The 22,214-nt window shown below is 36.9% G+C and overlaps 1 long non-coding RNA gene across 1 annotated transcript in view; it reads left to right on the top strand.

Moving 5' to 3' along the window:
* Positions 1-21,999, top strand: part of LOC309801597 — a 207,989-nt gene extending 185,990 nt beyond the window's left edge. The window contains exon 2 of the long non-coding RNA XR_014293617.1: positions 21,701-21,999. This is a non-coding gene — a long non-coding RNA (uncharacterized lncRNA). The remainder of the gene's footprint in view (positions 1-21,700) is intronic.
* The last annotated feature ends 215 nt before the right edge of the window (positions 22,000-22,214 follow it).

The raw sequence follows: 22,214 nt of genomic DNA, 5'->3' as shown, positions 1-22,214 counted from the left end.
TATATCATCAAGGTTCATAACATTTACATTTTTTGATGTACCCACATAAAATCTTTGGTGTTTGCCTCTGAGTTGCTTCTACAAGATGAAAAAACAGTTAATAGCAGTGACAACATTTGATGGTATAAACATTAATCACTTGTGCTAAGTAGTGTGCTTTAACTCCACTCTCGTCTCTAAGACACCAAGATCATGAACACTCTCTAAAGAGGATCTTCCTAGAATCAAGTTCAAGTTGATGCTCCCTTCTTATGTCTTCACCATTTATTCAAAATCGTGTCATATTTTACTTTGCTCTATTTCTGAACTATGAATTTATTGCACAGTTTATCCTTCTGCTTCTGAATTTTCTTTCTTTGTCATCTTTCCTCCATCCTTAATATCTTCAGCTTCCTACTCCTTCTATCAATTGCTTGAACCTCACTTCATTCATCTTCATCTTCATTCATTCAGCCTCATTCATCATCATGAGATGTACCCTAGCTCATTTGCTTCATATCTAGACTATGATTTTCTTTTTTTGTTTTAAAGATTTTTTTGATATGGACCATTTCTAAAGTCTTTATTGATTTTCCTACAACATTCCTTCTGTTTTATGTTTTGGCTTTTTGGCCCCGAGGCATGTGGGATCTTAGCTTGTCGACCAGGGATCAAACCTGCACCCCCTGAATTGGAAGGTGAAGTCACTGGACCACCAGGGAAGTCCCTTGTCAGCACTTGTAAAAATCAGTTTTCCTTCTACTTCCTCTGATATCTACCATGCTTTCTTTTCACTGTATGTTTAAACCTTTTTTTCTTTTACTATAATTTTAATGAGGTTTCAACAGAGAGATTAAATAGATTGTGCTCGGTCTGGCATTTTCTACTGGAAGTACACATTTTATGTTGAAAATTTTCAGCAGTTTGGTGCTCACTTTGGCAGCACATATGGTAAAATTGGAACGATACAGAGAAGGTTACTGTGGCCCCTGCACAAGGATGACACGCAAATTCGTGAAGTGTTCCATATTTTTTGCACCCCAATGTTCATGGCAGCACTATTCACAATAGCCAAGACATGGAAGCAACCTAAGTGTCCATCAACAGATGAATGGGTAAAGAAGATGTGGCACATATATACAATGGAATATTACTCAGCCATAAAAAGAATGAAATAATGCCATTTTCAGCAACATGGATGGACCTAGAGATTATCATACTTAGTGAAGTTAGTCAGAAAGAGAAAGACAAATATTATATGATATCACTTATACATGAAATCTAAAAAATAATACAATTGAATTTATTTACAAAACTAGAAACAGGCTCACAGACAAAGAAAACAAACTTATGGTTACCAAAGGGGAAAGGCTGAGGGGAGGACAAATTAGGAGTATTGTATTAGCATATACACACTACTATATTTAAAATAGATAAACAACAGGCACCTACCATATAGCACAGGGAACTATATTCAATATCTTGTAATAACCTATAATGGAAAAGAATCTGAAAAAGAATCACTAAGCTAAAACTAAATCACTTTGCTGTACACCTGAAACTAAAACAATATTGTAAATCAACTATATGTCAATAAAAAAAAATTTTTTAAGAAAAAAAATTTTAACAATTTGTACTCTTTAGAGGTTTCCCCGAGCCTTTTCTCCTCCATCTGCCTGCTCAGCCTGGCTCTTCACCATCACAATTTCTTCAATTTCTCCATACATAGGATTCCTAAATTTCTGTATGTGGCCTTATTTAATACTTAACCACACTCCTGTGTTATAAGTACTATTATTATCCCTACTTTATAAATGGGGAAGCTTAGAGACAGAGGAGTTAAATTACTTGCCCAATAACTCATAGCTAGGAAGCTACGGAGACAGAATTTAAACACGCTCTTAACCATCACTCTGTATGGCTTCATCCTTTCAACTCAAACAATCTAATTTCTATGGTCAGTAAAGGTGAATAATTCATCTTAAATACCTCAAATATAAAAATTAGTTAACACACTACCATCTCCTCTGATTATGCATTCTTCTAGGACTACCAGTAATTTTGATTTACTGACAGCATATGTTTTGTTTTCGTGACATTTAGCAGGAATATGCCATCAATCAGCCTTTTGTTTTTCCCAAATCTGAAAATTCATTCCAAAAGAGTTTCATAGAAACTCTTAATGACTGAAAATCATGGTTCTGCTACTATATAATGTTGAGAATAATAAATACTATACTTATGGTGATTAATTATTAAATCCAGCTAGGAATCACAGCCTTCCTAAGGCAAATAATTATAATGACACACAATAATGTTTAACATCTATGATGGGTACTGAAGTTGGGAGTGTGTTAATGCATGTCAAAACAGCAACAGAGATTTTATACATCAAAAGAAAATAATTCTGAGAATTTCTCTAAGAGAAGTAACTGTTGGTCAAACTAATGAGCATGAAATATTTACTACCAGAAATCTAGGTATCCTTCCTGATCTATCTTTTAGGACCCTGCATAGAAAGTCTCTTCCAACCCTAAAATTTTATATTCCTATCCACCCAAACGCTTGTGGGTATGGCCAGGATGGGATGAGATAAAACAGTAAGACTGGCTTTGGGGTCAGACGATGTTGAGCTTAAATTCCGGTTCAAGGTTCAGCTACCTATGAGCTGTGTGATCTTGGGCCAGTTATTTCCGCTCTCTTAGTTTCCTTATTGACATAATGAGGGAAATACTATCTATTTTAGGTAGGCAATTAGGAAAAGCCTCACAGGAGGTGATATTTTTTGCAGAGTCCTGCATGACATAAAGGGTTGACATTTCTAAGAGATACACAAAATCTCAAGCTCATAAAGGGAAAAATATATATAATTTCTTTATACACTCTGGGTAACCATAAACTGTTTTGCAAGTAAAACAACAGGCCTAGAGATAGTTTCCATAACTAATAAAGAGCTCACATAAACCAGTAAGAAAGGGAGCAATCAAATATATTTAAAGTGGGGTATAAAAAAAGCAAGTTAGGAAAAAATACCTATGGTCAATGAGCAGAAGAAAAAAAAATGTCCAACTTCTCTCTTAAAATCAAATATTATCAATTAAAAATCTAAGAGATATGATATTTCACATATCAGAAATTTTTTAAAATAACAAAAAACTGATGCTGCCCAGTTCTAGAGAAGATGTAAAGATCACTCTCATGTAGGTTGTTACAATCTCATTAACATTTAAAATGACATATTTTTTGACCCAGTAACCCCACTTCTGGCAATTTGGCCTGTAGATTTACTTTCACAGCTTTCCAGCATGTACAAAGATATTTATTATAGAAATTATCAGTGATAGCAAAAAAAAAAAGTAGCAACAATCAAAGCTTTATCAATAGAAATCTGACTAAAGTATAGTATATACATATGATATAAAAGTCTACAAGAATTTAAAAAATAAGAGATATTTTTTAGATCATCTAAATACTTAAAATAGGGACTCCCTTAAATGTATAATTAATTTAGGGGAATCTGACCCTTTTACAAGGCAGAATCTTTCTATTCAAAGCAGAGTTTTATTCTCTTTCACTTGAAATTTCTTCAACGTCTTTCAGAAAATTTCTTCTCTATGTCTTGTACATTTTTTAATCAAGTGTATAATGTTTCAATCATTTTGTTGGCTGTTGGGAATGAGATTTCTTCTTCCATTATAATTTCTCAATGATTTTTTCATGACTATAGCAGGGATCAGCAAACAACTAACGTGGGTCAAGTCTGTGCTACTGCCTGTTTTTTAAATAAAGTTCCATTGGAACACGGCCATGCCTGTGTTTATTTTTTGTCTACAGCTGCTTTTGCCCTACAACAGTAGAGGTGTGTAGTTGTGATACAGATGTTATGACCACAAGCTTAAAATATTTACTAGCTAGGCTCTTTACAGAAAAAAATTTGCCAACCCCTGATGTACAGGAAAATTATTTGATTTTATATGTTAATTGATAAGCAACTTCCCTACTGAAGTTTCTTAAAGTTTTTTAATGATTTTCACTTTTCTTGGGCTTTTTAGGTTTAAAAATCACATCATGTGCAAGTAATGATACCACTGCCTCTTCTTTCCTTTATTTAATGTTTTTATTCTTTCTCTGTTGTAACTGCTTTGGATTGACTTTCCAGAGAACTACTAATAATTCTGGTGGTAGCAGGCATCCTGGCTTTAATAGCAATGGCTTCTAATGTTTCATTGAAAGCTGTGACCCTGCATTTTAGCTTGAGATAGGTATTTTTATCATGGTGAGGAAATATCAAGCCATTCTTATTTTACTAGGGTTTCATACCAATCAGGCTTGACCATTTACCTTTATGAAAGAACCTTTCAATAGTTATGATCGCTTAGAAAAATCGTAATCCATTCCTATAGCGCATTAACAAATGTCCTAATGTGGTCGCCCCGGAGATCATCTATCAGCTCCGTCAGGTCCAGCTGTAGACAGAGGCCTCCCCATAGCCACACCCTCCCCGGGCATCCACAGATCTGCTGATTGCACAGCACAAGGCATCAGCTCCTTGAGATTTATGAGGCCTCCCTCTGCGTTCTCCTTCCTACAGAGATGTTGATCTCTAATAAATACCTTATACCTCCAAACCCCCTCTCCACATATGCCGCCAGAGTCCCCAGCCTGCCCAATTAGGGAGTTACTGAAGGGCTGAATCTGAACTCATCGTGCCCTACCTACACGCCACTTTACTTTGTCTCTGGATTCCTCTCTGCTTCCCTGCTTCCCTGAGCTCAGCCCACACGCTGGCTTCCTCATCTCCCTGCGCCGCCGTGTCCTGGGCTGCAGGCTCCCCGGCCTGAGGACCACGCCCTCGCGTTCCCCTCTGTCTGGACGGACTCACGCCCTCCGCTCGCTCAGGCCCTTACTCAGCGGCCTCCTCCTCATGCCTCTGATGTCAAATGGTCCACGCTCACCCCTCCCACCTCATCCAAGCTCACCATTCTCACCCCCTTTACCCTGCTTACTTTCTTCAGAGCGGATCACAACCTGACATGCACATATCTGTTGATTCATTTATTGTGCCTCTCCCCACCTTTAATGAAAACAGGCCTTTTCTATTTTACTCACTAAAACAGTCCCTGGGACGGAGTAGGTGCTCAATATACATCTGTTGAAGGCACAAGCAATTACCTAAAATTAAAATGATCTTACTCTACAGGCTCAATGAGATCTTAACACAAATTATTATAAAAATTGAATGTAAAAGAGTGTTGCAAACAATCCTATTCTGCTCTTGACATAGCGTATTCGTTTGGAGGTGTTTTCTTCATATATTTTACTGACTTCAATTTTCAGAGACCTAAAATTTGGGGTTTAAATTTTTCCACTATCATCTTTTTTCTATAACTAATAAGGAGTTAGTAAACTCCAAAGCATTCAAAGACGATTGTAAAGCTCAATAATAAAAAGAATCCCCTTGTCATACAGTTATATTTTTTAATTAATTTTAATTAAATAAATAGTATATGATTACATTCTTTGGGGAAAAAAACTAAACATTAACGATAAGGCTAAGGTCTACTTTGACTTTTACCACCAAGATCAATCCCCTTTCTCTCTCTCAAGAAATAAACAGGGCTTCCCTGGTGGCGCAGTGGTTGAGAGTCCGCCTGCCAATGCAGGGGACATGGGTTCAAGCCCTAGTCCGGGAAGATCCCACATGCCGTGGAGCAACTAAGCCCATGCACCACAACTACTGAGCCTGTGCTCTAGAGCCCGCAAGCCACAACTACTGAAGCCTGTGCACCTAGAGCCCCCATGCTCCGCAACAAGAGAAGCCACCGCAATGAGAAGCCCGCGCACCGCAACGAAGAGTAGCCTCCGCTCCCGCAACTAGAGAAAGCCCACGCGCAGCAACAAAGACCCCAATGCAGCCAAAAATAAATAAATAAAATAAATAAATTTTTAAAAAAAGAAATAAACATAATAACAGTTTAGTACAGATTCATCCAGACCTTTTTCTATATACTACTTGTATATATAGTTAAGTGATATTTATTTATGTGTATTGAAGTGTTCATTTCATAAGTGTATTAACACATTTAATCCTTATGGAAGTCATATCCAGGAGGCATTATTTATTAAATAATAATGATATTCTATATCTCATAGGGTTATTTTGATGATTAAGAGTTGATGTGAGTGAGAACACTTAGCGGTGTGCTTCCTACAATGTAAGCACTTCTTAAGTGAGAGGGACAATTAGTCTACATTACATATTCTCTAATATGAAGGCACTCATAATCACTGAGGTGCTATGATCTGGGGAGACATCTAACACCTATATTCAATTCCTGAGATGAAAAGGGTTTTTTAACTATCCTAAGGAATTATCATATGTCACAGAAACTCATATGCTTCCAGTAGTTCTACTATTAGTGGTTTATAGTTTTATTTAAAAATATAATCATCTTATCTCACTATAGTTAAAAATAGCTTTTTGGTTTCAATGCAAATGATCCTTATTAAATACAGTAAAGCACTGCTAAAATTTTATGAACAGAGACCTTCATTACAGGATTATTTGCTGGAAATAACTAAATATCTAACAATAGGAATCTGTAGAATAAATTATGATATATGCATGTGATGAAATATCTTGTCACCATTACAGTGATATTTACAAAGACTTTTAATGATAAGGGAAAAGGCTGAATAACTATGTAGTTTAAAAAACAACACATAATGATTTTGTACTTAAAAGAAGAGCAAGAAATGTGCTCCATTTGTAGATGGCAATGAGTATAGAAACCACAAGCATTGTTCTCTGGGGAAAAGAAATGATCAGAATACAAAATTGTACATTCAGCATGATTTCAACTTTGTAAACAATGTTATGGAATTAGAGCTAAAAAGAACTAACCCGACATGTCAACAGTGGTTATGTGAAAAAAATTACAGATGATTTTAAATTTCTTTACCATGTATTTGTTCTGATAATCAGAAAAAAAAATTCTTTTAAAATACTTTCATTAGTTTTCTAGAGATCCCTAATTCAACCATATACAATATAATTTAAATATTCTGAACTTTATACTAATGGAACTCATGGACATAGGATGCTCAGCCAGGCAAATGCCAAGTTGTTAAATATAAATTATCACTTGGGTAAGAGGTTTAGAATTTGATATTTATAAACTGTACAATTAGAAGCATTTAATACACACTATATACTTGAAATTATTTTTTAAACCAGCCTCATAACCAATTGTTTCATGTTTATATTCTTCATTTTCTTAAATAAAAGTCTATTGCTTTATTCCAAGTATCCTCTATAAATTAGATGCACTGATAGATTGAAGAGAACTAAGAAGATAAAAAGGTTTGCCATTCACTAAGCTCTAAGCCTGGATCTCTCTTCTTTAAAGAAATATCATTAACCGGATGGAATTCTACCACCTGGGTTGCTGCACCCTTTTGTGAGTTGGCTCCCCAGGGAATTAGTCCGCGAACGTTACCTGTGAGAGGCATGTCCCCTCCTAGCACCCCTTGGCCTTTTCCTTTCACAGAACAGTCAAGATATCCCTGCTCCACTTCTTCAGAAGTGCTTATGATTCAAGATGAGTAGGGAAATGTAATTAACAGAAAAATATATAATAGAAAAAAGTGTATAAATATGCACACACGCAGACTGTCTATGGTCACTGAAAATTCCAGTGAGAAATCTTGGTGTTTATTAAATGTCCCTACCCTCTCAGAGGGCTCCCGTGAAAGGATGCAACTCCCCTTTGCTTGGCGCCCCCTGAATTCTTGGCTTCACTTGATGCTTCCAGGTTGTCTCAGCATCTGTATCCCCTAAGGTTTATTCCCATCTACATAGAAAACAGTTAAGAGCTACTGAAAGAAAAAGAAAATCTCTCCAATCCTCCTGTTGGGACTGACAGTTTTGTCAATGCCTTTTCCTACATCATCACTTCTCTTATCTCCTGAGAACGCCCAGGGAAGAAAAAGATTCTCTCCTCTCAAAGTTGGGGCAAGTTTCAAGTCAATTCATTTCTTCTGAGAGACATTATATTTGTTTTCGGATTTAGTTATTTCATAAAATGCTGGAGGTAAATATTTTCCAGAATGGGAAACCTAGACCAAATTCTTTATAAAAATGCTATGGAATGCACATGGACATTATTAATGGGAATCCTGATTACACAGCAGATTAATGTCACAATTTTAACATTGAGGTATAAGTCATAACAAACTCCAAAAATATAACTCAAAGGAGCTCTGAATTACTGGCAGGTAGTTATGAGCATGAAGTCATAAATTCCATAATAGCAAAATTCTAAAATTAGTTCTCCCAACCCCATTGTTAGGTAGATAGTATTACCCATTATTTATTTATTTTACTATGCATCATTTATTAATGACAGCTAAAAAAACTGAGGCTCAAAGAGGTTGATGTGTTCAAGACAACGTAGCTAGGAAAAGGTGAACCTGGGATTTGAATTTTGCCTGACTTCCCAGCCTTTGGGCTTCACGCTGCACTGTGTTAACCTAACATTCCACATCTCCCCCTACCACCTGGCCTCCCGTCGTACCTGTACTGGCTCCAGCTTGGATGTTAGACCCAGATCTCATGCATCTTTCTGTTCTGATAATTCCTGATTTATCCTTTAAGCTTATCTCTGTCTTTGTTTCTTGGAGCCCATGTTCCCTTAGCCCTAAAGTTCTCATTTTCTAGAGCACCACAGACTACCTAGGACTCCTGTCAGAATCTAATCAAGTTAAAAAGTGGTTGGATGTTGCCCGCCTCCAACCCCACCCCCTACACCCCTCACTTTAAGCTCCATACAGGGAAGGATCACGCACAGAATAGGTGATCACAGATGTCTGCTGAAGGAATGAATGAGTGAATGAGAGAATGAATAGCAAACATCATTCAAACAAGCTAAGTTTCTAACGTCGATTCTTCTGTCACCTCTGTCTAGCCTAAAATTCTGACCCCCATGTTTCCGATACTGATCTGATTACTCTGATCCTGATTTCTGACTACATCCTTGCTCTAGCCTTGGCACTTTGGGACCTGGGCTTTATCCTGAGTATCATATATGTCCCTCTTCCCTCTTATCTGTAAGACAAAAAACTCTTTCCCAGATTATAGTCAGGGCCATGAATGGGGGCGGGGGAAAGGATTCCAGGGGCCCAAGTCTCTGGGGTTGCTCCCAGATACAACTTTCCCAAAGAAATGTAAGAAAATACATTTACTTTGTAACCCACCTCCTTTTGAGAAATCCATTTGTTCTACAGACCCAGAGAAATGCAGCTGGAGGGAAGACAGTTCACTTAAAATCTTTCAAGTGTGTCTCTTGTCACAGGTTAACATCTAGTGGGTTACTTGACCTTAGGCCAGATGAAATTTTCTACTAAGAAGTAATATGCTACCTGTTTCTTTATTTGGAGAAAAAGGGTACAAGGTGAGTCCCATCTTTCCTCCAATTTTGTTATAAAACTATTTTATAAATATTTAAAAGCTATGGAAACACGAGTATTTATTAAACATAACACAGAAGGGTTACACATGCATTATTTGAAAAGATTTCCTATATTTTCACCTGAAGGAAAATATCTTGCAAATCTATGTTTACCTTATGCATTTTACTAACTACCTTGTAGCCATAGGCTGTGATTTGCAACCATGCTTAGAATATGCTGTTTTATTAGTTCAGTGACCCAGAAAGAGTATATATGTATAAAGCATATACATGAGAATCTTTGTGGTGGTGATTAATTATACTGCCTGGCATCTCAGAAGCATGTAAGTGAAAAGCTGAATAACATATCCTATTATTAACACTCCTCTGTGAAATGAGGGGTGTGGAGAGCGTGGAACAATGGTGTGCCGAGAAGTTGGGTCAGACAAGTGATAAATCAGTTGTGGAGAAATAGGGAAGGAATTACCATAAGCATTAAGCTAGCATTCTCACGCGATGAATGTAGATAATAATACCATCTTTGTAAGTATAATGATGTTCCTTATAAATTATAGATCAATTCAGAAAAATAGCACTTTTATATTTTAAAATAAATGTAGACAGTATATCCACAACAATAATGGAAAGGTCCCGTAGTAAGCCTCAATGAAATCTTAAATCCCAAAATAGAGCGCTCTATTCATCTTAATTCAAGGTAGGAATTATTCCTACCTTTTCCTTACAACAAAGAATCATTGTGTTCAATTTCCTTAACCTGCACATAATAATTCACTTGCTCCTTTATCTCTGAATGTCAGCTAGGAAGCACTGCCAATGACACTGTACAGAGAATAAAACAACCAGGACTTGGAGAACCACCTCGGATTTCTTGGGTGGGAACGGAACAGGGAGGGTGATGTTTTTGCCTGTAGCCTTACTGTTTTCAGGTTTTTATCTCCCCTACTAGATTCTAACCTCCCTCAAAACTCGATCTCATTTGTTTTTGTATTTCCTATAATGCTGCTCACGCTATGTACATGGTAGACATTTGGTAATTAAATGACTGCTTTTAGGGGCAGACTGTTCTGTGACGCCGAACAAAAGAGAGCTGGAGGAAGCAGGTGGGAAAAAGGAAGATCCAGTCTCCTGGATGGATGTCAGTATCACCTCTGTAGTTCTAAAAATATACAGATTCCCGGGCACAACACCAGACCTATTGACTCTGCCTCTCTGGAGGAAGACTTAGGAAGACCTAGCTTTAATGTGGATCCCAGGGGGTTTTGATTGCAGCTGAAAACGAGAGCCATTGTTCAGGTACCTAATCTCTCTTTTCCTAGCCTGGTGTGCTATACATTCATGCAGTAAATAGCACCTTCTTGCTGTATATTTCTCAAACTGTATACCTATCATTTATATGTATATTAATATATATATACATATATTTTTTACATTACCATCTCATTTGAACAATATCTACAGAACAAACTGTATTCAACAACCATGATTTCGACAAATTGTTACATTCATAGGAAACTGACTTGACAGCTCTCCTCACGGTGGGATTTTTTCCTCCTAAGTAGGACCATCGCCCAGCAGGGATACCCTGACCTCACATGAAGACGAGTGAACTACATCCAATAGTCATGTGCAGAAGGGCCAGTGCTTGAACCTTGGACTCTAGGACACACCCAAGCAAGAGCAGACATTTCCTCTACCCTAAGCCACCTCTAATTTGTTCACAAATGGAAAAAAGGAAGGAAAGAGTTTCCCTCAAAACAGATTTTAAAAATTCAAACTTTTTCAGCTTAAAATGATTAAAGTAAAGCTTGCCAGCTTAGGGACTTCGTGTTTCCAAAGCAGTACTGCATAGACACAACTTCCAGTGCTTAACACTGCCAAGAATTCTATCTTTTTTAGTCCTGCAAAATCGTGCCACAATGAAGATGTCAAATGTAGCTCACCTGTCATGAATGCTGGAAAAGCTCAGGTGCTAACAGATTTGTTTTCTCCATGTGGTTGGGACAAGGCTGTGAGGTATGGTTGTTCAGGTTTTGCACTGCACAAGGGCACTTATCTAAGGGGATATTAGTTACATCGTGGACTCTTTATTTCTATGATTACAGTTTTATTGACTCTAAGGATGGGCAGTTTCTATATTTATTGTGACAATTCTTTGGCAGATGGCAGTAAAGCATCTTGTCCCAATATGGTAAATGTATGTCATTTTACTTTGGCTTACAGAACTGGAATTAACCATTGAAAACCTAGTTGATCTAACAACATCTAAAATTACCTGTGCTTCTGAACAAAGTGCAGCTTTTTGTTTTTTACACTGATGTATTGCTTGGCAAATATCTCAATTTTTAAAAAAACTCTTGCTGGAGTATGAGTACACTGGGTAAACTGATTTTTCAAATTGCAGTTTATATCATCCATCTGTTGTTTACAATGTTAGAATAATATTTATGAGTTCTAAGTTTACATATCCATTTAAATTAGTCATTATGCTCAAAATTATATAATAATAATCACCAATAATAACTCGCAAAGTATTATTTGGACATAAATTGGTCATTATTACATAATGATCTAATATTACAGCAGTTGTTATTTGTTATTACAGAAAATTCACCAATACAAAATTTAACTGCTGCTAGAATTTAACAGCTTATATATAATTATTTCAAAATATTACAAATTCTTAAATAAAATACTAATCATTACATTATTTTTCTCCAGATACCAGAAAAAGTATATTTTTTAATTTCTCAAGATCAGAAAACAGAGCATGGAAAGCCCTTAGAGAAGTAAAATTTTGAAATATTTGGAATACTGAATATATATATGGCAAATCCACAATAAAAGGAAAAGTCTTCATAATTACCACTTTGAACAAAATGTAGCATAGACACATGCTGTCTACAGAAAGCAGAAGATACGAATTTCACTTCTGCTTCCATGTCAACCAAAGCCTATGATTTAAAAAACAAAACAAAAACAAATTTTTAAAGCAAAAAAAATTCTTAAACGAAATGTATTTTCTGCTAACCAGGTACAGGACATACAATTTGACTATTATATAATACTAAAATTCTGTTGATAATTATCAACCTCAAGTAAGAAATTTAACATTTATAAAATGACACCACATTACCAGTAGGAAGCTTAGGAGAACCTATTACACACAAAAACCATCCAAGTGGTTACAAATAATCCTATCTCTTAGTTACTTTATTCTATCTCCAAAGACTCTGCATTACATTTATGTTAAAAAAAAAAATCTCTTTGGGGCTTCCCTGGTGGTGCAGTGGTTGAGGGTCTGCCTGCCGATGCAGGGGACACGGGTTCGAGCCCTGGTCTGGGAGGATCCCACATGCCGCGGAGCAACTAGGCCCATGAGCCACAACTACTGAGCCTGCGTGTCTGGATCCTGTGCTCCGCAACAAGAGAGGCCACGATAGTGAGAGGCCTGCGCACCGTGATGAAGAGTGGCCCCCGCTTGCCACAACTAGAGAAAGCCCTCGCACAGAAATGAAGACCCAACACAGCAAAAATAAATTAATTAATTAACTCCTACCCCCAACATCTTCCAAAAAAAAAAAAAAAACTCTTTGGGAATAAAAACAATAATAATTTGAAGAACAAGAATGGGTGCAGTGGTGGATAGCATTTATTACAGATTTTAGTAAACATGAAGAAATGGAAATGCATGTCCATACCAACGTTGCAAAGGATTCCAAACTGATGTCTGGTCTGAACAATATGTAATTAATCCTGCTGCGTGTGGGCAATGAGGGAAACTGCACACTGTCAAGGGCACAATACCCAGCATTCCATTTTTGGCAAGGTAATCACGGTGTTCAGAGAACCACCCAGGAGACTTTATAAGCCTAATATTGAGAATGTTCCTCATTTGATGGAAACCATAGCAATGACTGATAATAATATAGTAGAATATTTACATAGAATACAAATATTAACATCAAATAATATACCTCTTAGGGGATGAAATACAAAACCAAATGATTAAAATTATAGTAGATGCAATGATCATGATTATTTTGTTTGACCCAAAACAATGTTAATTATTTCTCAGTTACTATAGATCCAATCTTCATGTAAACCACATAGAATTTAAACATTTATTGTTAGATCTTTGCAGATTTTCAAAATACAAGTATTTAGTCCAGTAGACACATGGATCCAAAAGATTTATATACATTTTAGTAGACTTTTTTTTTTTTTTAAGTTTTGGCTGCATTGGGTCTTCATTGCTATGCGTGGGCTTTCTCTAGTTGTGGCGAGCAGGAGCTACTCTTCGTTGCAGTGCACGGGCTTCTCACTGTGGTGGCTTCTCTTGCTGTGGAGCACGGGCTCTAGGTGCACAGGCTTCAGTAGTTGCAGCACGTGGGCTCAGCAGTTGCGGCATGCAGGCCCTAGAGCATGCAGGCTCAGTAGTTATGGCTGGTGTGCTCTAGAGTTCAGGCTCGGTAGTTGTGGCTCACGGGCTTCATTGCTCCATGGCATGTGGGATTTTCCCAGACTAGGGATTGAACCAATGTCCCCTGTATTGGCAGGAAGATTCTTAACCACTGCGCCACCAGGGAAGTCCCAGTAGACTATTTTTATAAACTTCATCTAGATAAAACTATTTTGAAAAGCCAAACATAAATAATAGTGTCACAACTATGCATGGAAAACATAATGGATTGTAAAAGAGGGTCTTCAAAAAAGAATATTTAGGCATTCTTAGTTACTTAAGAGTGTGCATTATGTAAGTCTGATAATGAAAAATTCAGGTAAGTTCTTTTTTGATACCACCATATTTTATATTATCCAAGAGCTAACAACTATTTTTCAGCTTCAGTGAAACACTAAAGTGTAAACACAGTTTGACATGTTTATTAACTATGCTACAAGATAGTCAACTTGACACTATCATGCCACCAGAAACACAGCTGGAGGTAGGAGGCTCTACTCTTAGAAACTATGGGTGATATCAATGAAGGCATCTATTCTAGAGACAAGTCAGAGTTGCACTTTCAAATATTTCCTTTGTAGAGTCACGTACCACAATGTTCATTGCAGCCCTATTTACAATAGCCAGGACATGGAAGTAACCTAAGTGTCCATCGACAGATGAATGGATAAAGAAGATGTGGCATATATATATATAATGGAATATTACTCAGCCATAAAAAGGAACGAAATTGGGTCATTTGTAGTGAGGTGGATGGACCTAGAGTCTGTCATACAGAGTGAAGTAAATCAGAAGGAGAAAAACAAATACCATATGCTAACACATATATATGGAATCTAAAAGAAGAAAAAAATGTTCCTGAAGGACCTAGAGTCAGGGCAGGATAACGACGCAGACGTAGAGAATGGACTTGAGGACACGGGGAGGGGGAAGGGTAAGCTGGGACGAAGTGAGAGAGTGGCATGGACATATATACACTACCAAATGTAAAACAGGTAGCTAGTGGGAAGCAGCCGCATAGCACAGGGAGATCAGTTCAGTGCTTTGTGACCACCTAGAGGGATAGGGAGGGTGGGAGGGAGACGCAAGAGGGAGAAGATATGGGGATGTATGTATATGTATAGCTGATTCACTTTGTTGTAAAGCAGAAACTAACACACCACTGTAAAGCAATTATACACTAATAAAGATGTTTAAAAAAATATTGCCTTTGTAAATGTATTGCTCAGAAGTAATCGGGCATGATATTTGAAGTAAAATTAATGTTATGAGCAAAATCATGCATGCAAGCATCAAATCCAACAAATATAATTTTTCTTGAAAATATCAAAGGGATTAATACATTTTGGAAGAAAAATTAAACAACGATGTTTATAAAACATTGCTGATGATAAACAAATTGCAGCCGCTTGACATTGATACCAACTTATCCAATGTGAATACTAGTGGAAAAGAGTAAAAAGACCAATTTTGGCTACCAACTCCCTGATAAAGTGGGTCTACATTTCCAAATTAAATCTCAGAATCAATTTATTTTTTCTATATTAGATATAATAATATCACCATTAAAAGAAAGATTTATCATACTGAAGATAATCGTGGCTTGAACTATTGCAACTATATAAACGTTTTCCCTTGAAATCAATTAATGGCCCAGTACAGACTTGACATTGAAAGAAGGACTTTAAATTGTTTTCTCACATCAGACACCAGTGGAGAATATCGCTTTTTAAGGTTAAAATGTATTAAAAACTACTTAATGCCTACAACATCTCAAGAAAAAACAGATGTTGGAGCAAATAAACAGCAAAAGAATTTTACTACCAAAAGAACAAAATGTATAACTGTATTACATCTGTTCTAGTTCCTATTGCTAAGAAATAAGTACTATATTAGCCATATAAAGGCTTTCTAAGAGAAAGGGTACTTTGTTCAAATCTATACAAAGGCACCTTAAGAATTAGTGGCCACCCTGGAGTTAGGAAGATGGATACACACAGGTCCAAGTTCACATTTTCTTTTGACATGATCCCCAAGGCAGGACAGTCCTGCACTGTACTTTAGCTAAAAAGACTTGAACAGAGCTCTTGTTCCAATCTGGCTCACATGCCCCTTTCTGAACCAATGGTCAGTGAGAGGAGATATTTGCTTCCCCAGATCCAACTCACATGTCCAGTCTATGGCCAGGATTGGGAAGTAGGGGTCAAGTAAGACACTGACAGCTCTACTCGAGCTACATGGAGTTAGGAGAGGGAGGGGATTCTCAAAGCGAAGGCTGAAGGTGCTGACACCGAAAGGAGGAAGGAAAATCATTCAGCAGACTAAACCACAACCACTGCTATCCACCACCACTGCTTACCACTTTGTAATGGAAGTCTGGACTGAGAAATTGCTAACATAAGCTGAGAACAGTCAGCAGTGAACACTTTCTCAGCCCTTCTCCAGAGAAATGACCAACGTGTTGTAGATCAACATAAGACAGGAGTCAATGAAGAATGCAGAATGACATCATAAATATAGAAAAGTCTCCAAATTAACCTGGGAGAGGAACAATTTTCTTAACTATATCAGGTTAAGTGCTTGCCTGATTCACATAAATAAAAATGACTGAAATTTTACCCTAGAATCCCATTGTCTTCATTTCTGTATATTATTTGAAATTTGTGGCATAACATTGGAATGTTTAGTGAACATTTTGTCATTCATCCTATATGTGGTTTCAGTCATTCTTAATGAAAGCTCTTTGTCATACTGATAAAGTCCTAGAAACTTTTTCACTTTTTAAGTAGATTCACATGAACTTGGCAGATTCTACCAGGAATTACATTTGGATTATGGTGCCAGAACAATGTAATCAGACCTTCAGGAACAGAAGAGTTCCTAAATAATGTTCGTTCTTTTCTGGTTGGGCCATATTCCTCAGTGAGAACTAATGTGCAATATTCTGTTGCTGTTTTGTCCCTAGCTCATTAGAAGTTCTAGCTTTGAAAATATTCTTTTGAATCTAAATTTTCAATTGTGTGACAGGTCCAGCGATAACGTAGGAAAAGAAAATGAACTCTGATTCAAGTTTCCAGTCCCGGTTTTACCATTAACTTATGAAATTTCATGTATGTCACCACCTTCTCTATGCCTTTGGGTTTTGTCCAAATTTTAAAAAAGAATAATAGCATGATTTAGCAAATATTTATTAACTGCCCTGTATCAAATGTGCAGCATACAAAATGCACTTTTTCTGCTAATAACTGGTGTTACAAGCTTGGGCAATTCTATTTCTTCTTTGGGTCTCAGTGGAACCACAAAATGTGGATTTTAAGTAGACAGTCTCTAGGACTCTCTGATCATTACAAAGCATGGTAAAGTAGGGGTCAAAAGAAACAGACAATAGATGTGAAAATTATTTGAAAAGCAGAAAAGCTTTCATAACTCTTTTTCAGTGATGATACAAGAGCACTGGAGAAACTTACGTATACCATAATTTTTGGCTGCCAGTTTCTTTTAATAAGCATATCTTATCAAAAGCCCACTGACATTTAGATCTAGTAGGGACTATCCAGTTCAAAGTAGTGCAAAGACAGAGTTATTTATATTAGTCAGGCTAAAATTGGACATTTTAGATAATCAACATTAAATTGGGGATTGTACTCCCTTCCCCCCTTCCCTTTCAAACTACAGTCCTCCCTTAGCATCTGCAGGGTATTGGTTCCATGAGCCCCCGCAGACACCAAAGTTCACAGATGCTCAAGTCCCTTATGTGCAAAGCAGAAATAGAGTCACTGATGTAGAGAACAAACTTAAGATTACCAAGGGGGGAAAGGGGGGTGAAATGAATTGGGAGATTGAGAATGACATATATACACTACTGTGTATAAAATAGATAACTAATGAGAACCTACTGTATAGCACAGGGAACTCTACTCAGTGCTCTGTGGTGACCTAAATGGGAAGGAAATCTAAAGAAGAGGGGATATAAGTATACATAGAACTGATTCACTTTGCTGTACAGCAGAAACTAACACAATATTGTAAAACAACTGTACTCCAATAAAAAATTAATAAAATTAAGTAAATAAAATAAATAAATAATAAGACATTTTATAAAATGGCTTAGAACAGTGAATACACTTGACCTCCATATCTGTGAGTTTCACATCCATGGATTCAACCAACCGCGGATTGAAATTTCAAATTTCAGTTGGTTGGATGTGAAAGCTGCAGATATGGAGGTCTGACTCTCCTCAGTTACCATTATTAGCATGCAGTTGCCTGAGCGAGTAGGCCCTCCCATAAGGCTGTTCTCTCTTATTCCCATGAATCAATCTGAACTAATTCAAGCTAGTAGTTTATAATCAGGCCAATTTGTTTCTCTTTCAAGTTTAGAGGTTGGTTTGAAAACACTTTGAAAGAAAGAGGCAAGGTTACTGGCACTGAAAATAAGAAAACATAAAAAACAGTTTTTACGCTTGTATGCATCCTCAGAACTATAAAGAGAAATTATAATTCATGGAAAGCATCTTCCTTCTGACAGGTAATGATGATAGCTAATGAGACTGACATTTACACTGTTCAACAAAAAAGTATTTTTCTAAACATGATGTATAATTAACACAACTTGCACACAAATCACACACACAAAATCATCAAATTATCAAGACTTATGATGAATAATGTCCTCCAAAGGATTCTGTTCAACTCCCCTTGTGTCCCATGAGGAATTTAAAGGCTATTTTAACGTTTCTTCTTCATTCTGCTAAGTAAAGATAAATCAGATCACATTGATGAAAACTATCAATTCTTTCATCCTGGAAGGAAGGAAAGAAGGAAGGAAAAGGGAAGAAAGGAAGCAGGAAGGGAGGTAGAATAAAAAGAAAGGGTAACATGAGATTTTGAATAAAAACCATTTAAAAAAATGTACGTTACATTCCATAGAGTATAAATACTGTCTCATTTATGTTTGGATCCTTTTTGGTTTTCTTTATATAAGTTGTATTTTTTGTCATTACGTGGTATTCCCTTTATTTCTAGTAACATTTATTTATTTGTTTGTTTTTCAAATATCTTTGGATCCTTTTTATGTCAGCAGCAGAGAGAAATAATGCTAGAGTAATAATGGACTTTTATATATGGTGAAGGCTAAGACTTTCACAAGTCCATGTGGAATTATAAACGCCAAGTGTGACTGTACACGTAAATATAGTAAAACTGTTAATTTTTTGTTTTGCTTTGAACTTTAGTATTTTATAACTTTAGCAAAGTTTTTAGCAAAGACTTTAAAATGGACACTGATGCAGGGAAATAATAAGGCTGAGAAAATAAAAAGGAACCATGATTTACATTGTTGAACGTGTTAGGGAAGGTTCTAGTCAAAACTGTGGTTGGGTTGGGTTCTGTATACTTTCTTATTCCCTCCTCACTAATTTCCCAGACTTCTCATACCAGGAGTCAGCTTTGCCATCAGCACTGCCTTTCCTTCAGTTTTTCAACCCCAAATCCATCACAATCCTCCTTCCTGACTCTCCTTTTCTAAGAATGCTACATTCTAATGAACATATTCAACATTTCAACTTAATGAGCACTTGTTAGAATACAGCCTGCTAAGAGGGGCTGTTTCTTTTTCAGAAATATTTCTTTCTTTAAGTCTTTCTTGGACCTCACCAGATTCTGAAACAAAATTATATTCTAAAAACTTCCCTGAAGTGTCATTTTTGTTCAAGAACCTGCACTCAGATCAAGTGTTTCGTCAGCTGATCCTCTACCAATTCCATCCAGCTCCAGAGTTTGATTGGATCAATTCCAACTACTCACATCAGGTTTTTTCACTGTTCCTCACATATGGGCTGCTCATGCTCACCCTTGTGCCTGTGTAATTCCCCCATCCAGTCACCTCAATCTTTGTTCAACACATAATCAACCAAACATTTATATATAAATATATACACATGTATCTGCTGAAGTATAACTCTCAAGTTATAATACATCTCCTTAATGAAGCCTCATGCCCTTAATCATCTAGTTCTTGTCATATCTGCTTTACCAGCTTGTAATGGTACCTGTTCATTTGATGTTTTATTCATGATTTGCTACTGTTAAAACATTTTAATGTGAATTGCAGCTATTTGGGCCCTCACCTGAAAGCATTCAAAGTTTTTGAACTAAAGGGTAATATGAAGGGAGTGCATTTTCTCCTCTAATAGGATGGATAAGAATTGGGCTGCCGTGCCATTCCCCTGCTTAAAATCCTTCAGGGGTGTCCTATAGCTTTCAGTGAATGATGATCAGGCATTGACCTGCCTTTACAATCTTTTCTACTGGAAATTACTGCTACCCTTTCCCTCTGCTCTATGGAAATATTTCTAAATCCATGAACTCATCAGGCCTCCAGGATAAAAGGTGGAGGAACAACAGAAAAGAAGGGAAACCCAGAGCAGGCAATTACCTTAGAAAAAGACAAAATGTTCTCTGTATAAGCCATATGCTCTGAAAGATGATAAATAACCTGAAATGAACCTGAAAGCCATTGGTAAATCACTGATCTACTGAACAATAAAAAGGAGTTTGTGTGCATTTAGTAGTTTAACTATTGAAGATGGTTGGGGTTAGATGATAAAAGCCTGAAGAAATGTCTAGCTAACAGAATTTACCATTTCATCTGGAAATGAGACCTGAAAGAAAAATTCCCACACGTATCAGCAACTACATGTTTGCAGCTTTCTACTTAAGAGGGAATTTAAATTTTCACTATACTACTACTCAACATACTCCTTTCTATAAAACACTAGTACATCTCTACATTTCTCAAATTTTTATTCTGGAAAGCTGAAACTACTATACCTTCTGAGCTACCTGAAAGGGAGACTCAGACTCATTCTGGTGGCAATGACCAGTGTAAGAACAACACACTATAAAAAAACAAAATAGTCTCCATAGGAAATAGTTAGAAAGCTCCCAGGCAAGTGTGGCTCAGTGGCTTAAGGGAAGAAATGGCCTGTGACAACCTACAGCCATGCCCAATCCTAGTCTCAATAAAATCAAAAAGTTGAGGAAGAACATCCAAAATAATCCTTTACTCCCTGGAAAAAGACACCCCAAATGGCCAAAGGCCAAGAAACAGCTGGGAGGGATCCTGCTCAGCTTACATCCACTCTGATCTTTTTTGAAGACAAATTTTGTCATGTTTCTCCTTTACAAAAAAATACTTCCCATTGTTCTTAGGATAGGACAAAATTTGTTATATGAATCCCAAAGCCCTATGTCATCTCGCCCTGAATTGTCCAATACATTTGCTACTAACCCCATGTGATTATTATTTTAAAATAATTAAAATCAAATAAAATGTAAAATTCTGTGCTTCACTTGTATTATCCACATTTTAAGTGATCTGTAGCTGGGAGCCTGGCAGTGTTCTGCTTCCCGATCTAGTCACATGGGTGTGTATTCACTTAGTAAAAATTCATGGAGCTGTATATTTATCTTTGTGCAGTTTTATATTTGTATGCCCTACTCACATTATTATAAAAACTTAAAAATGCATTCGTTTCTTTATTTCATTTAAATGCTTGGCTTCTAAACTAATGGTAAGTCTTTCCTTCTAGTTTAAGATGGTAGACTAAACACATGAGCTCACCTCTCGTCTTTAAGGATGTCCCATTGAAAGGAAACAAAAGGTGTTTTTTAAGGAATAAACCATAGGAGGGCTGAAAAACTAGAAATAGGGCTAGCAATGGACAAGAAGATTTCAGATTGGTAAAGAAAACAAGTCAGGAAAAGTTTTATCCCCCAAACCAGAAGTAAGAATGGCCCTGGGCTTCCCTGGTGGCGCAGTGGTTGAGAATCTGCCTGCTAATACAGGGGACACGGGTTCGAGCCCTGGTCTGGGAAGATCCCACATGCTGCGGAGCAACTAGGCCCGTGAGCCACAACTACTGAGCCTGCGCGTCTGGAGCCTGTGCTCCGCAACAAGAGAGGCCGCGATAGTGAGAGGCCCGCGCACCATGATGAAGAGTGGCCCCCGCTTGCCACAACTAGAGAAAGCCCTCACACAGAAATTAAGACCCAACACAGACATAAATAAATAAATAAATAAATAAATAAGCCAAGCATTTAAAAAAAAAAAAAAAAAAGAATGGCCCTTTCCAAAGAGGTCCTTAAGAGCTAGTAGGTCAAAATCAGTGACCACAAAGAGCGGACCGTGGTGACAATTGAATAGATAATTGCTTTTGGCATAGTTGAATCATTTAGGCAACTTTCCCTCCTTTCCAGTCTCCTTCTATTCAAAGTTTATGAAGCAGAGTTTTTAAGTCGTCAAG

Source organism: Mesoplodon mirus (genome assembly GCF_964341445.2).
Source record: "Mesoplodon mirus genome assembly, chromosome: 3".
NCBI lineage: Eukaryota > Metazoa > Chordata > Mammalia > Artiodactyla > Ziphiidae > Mesoplodon > Mesoplodon mirus.
Note: the sequence above shows the minus strand (reverse complement) of the source record. Positions and strands in the feature narration are given on the sequence as shown.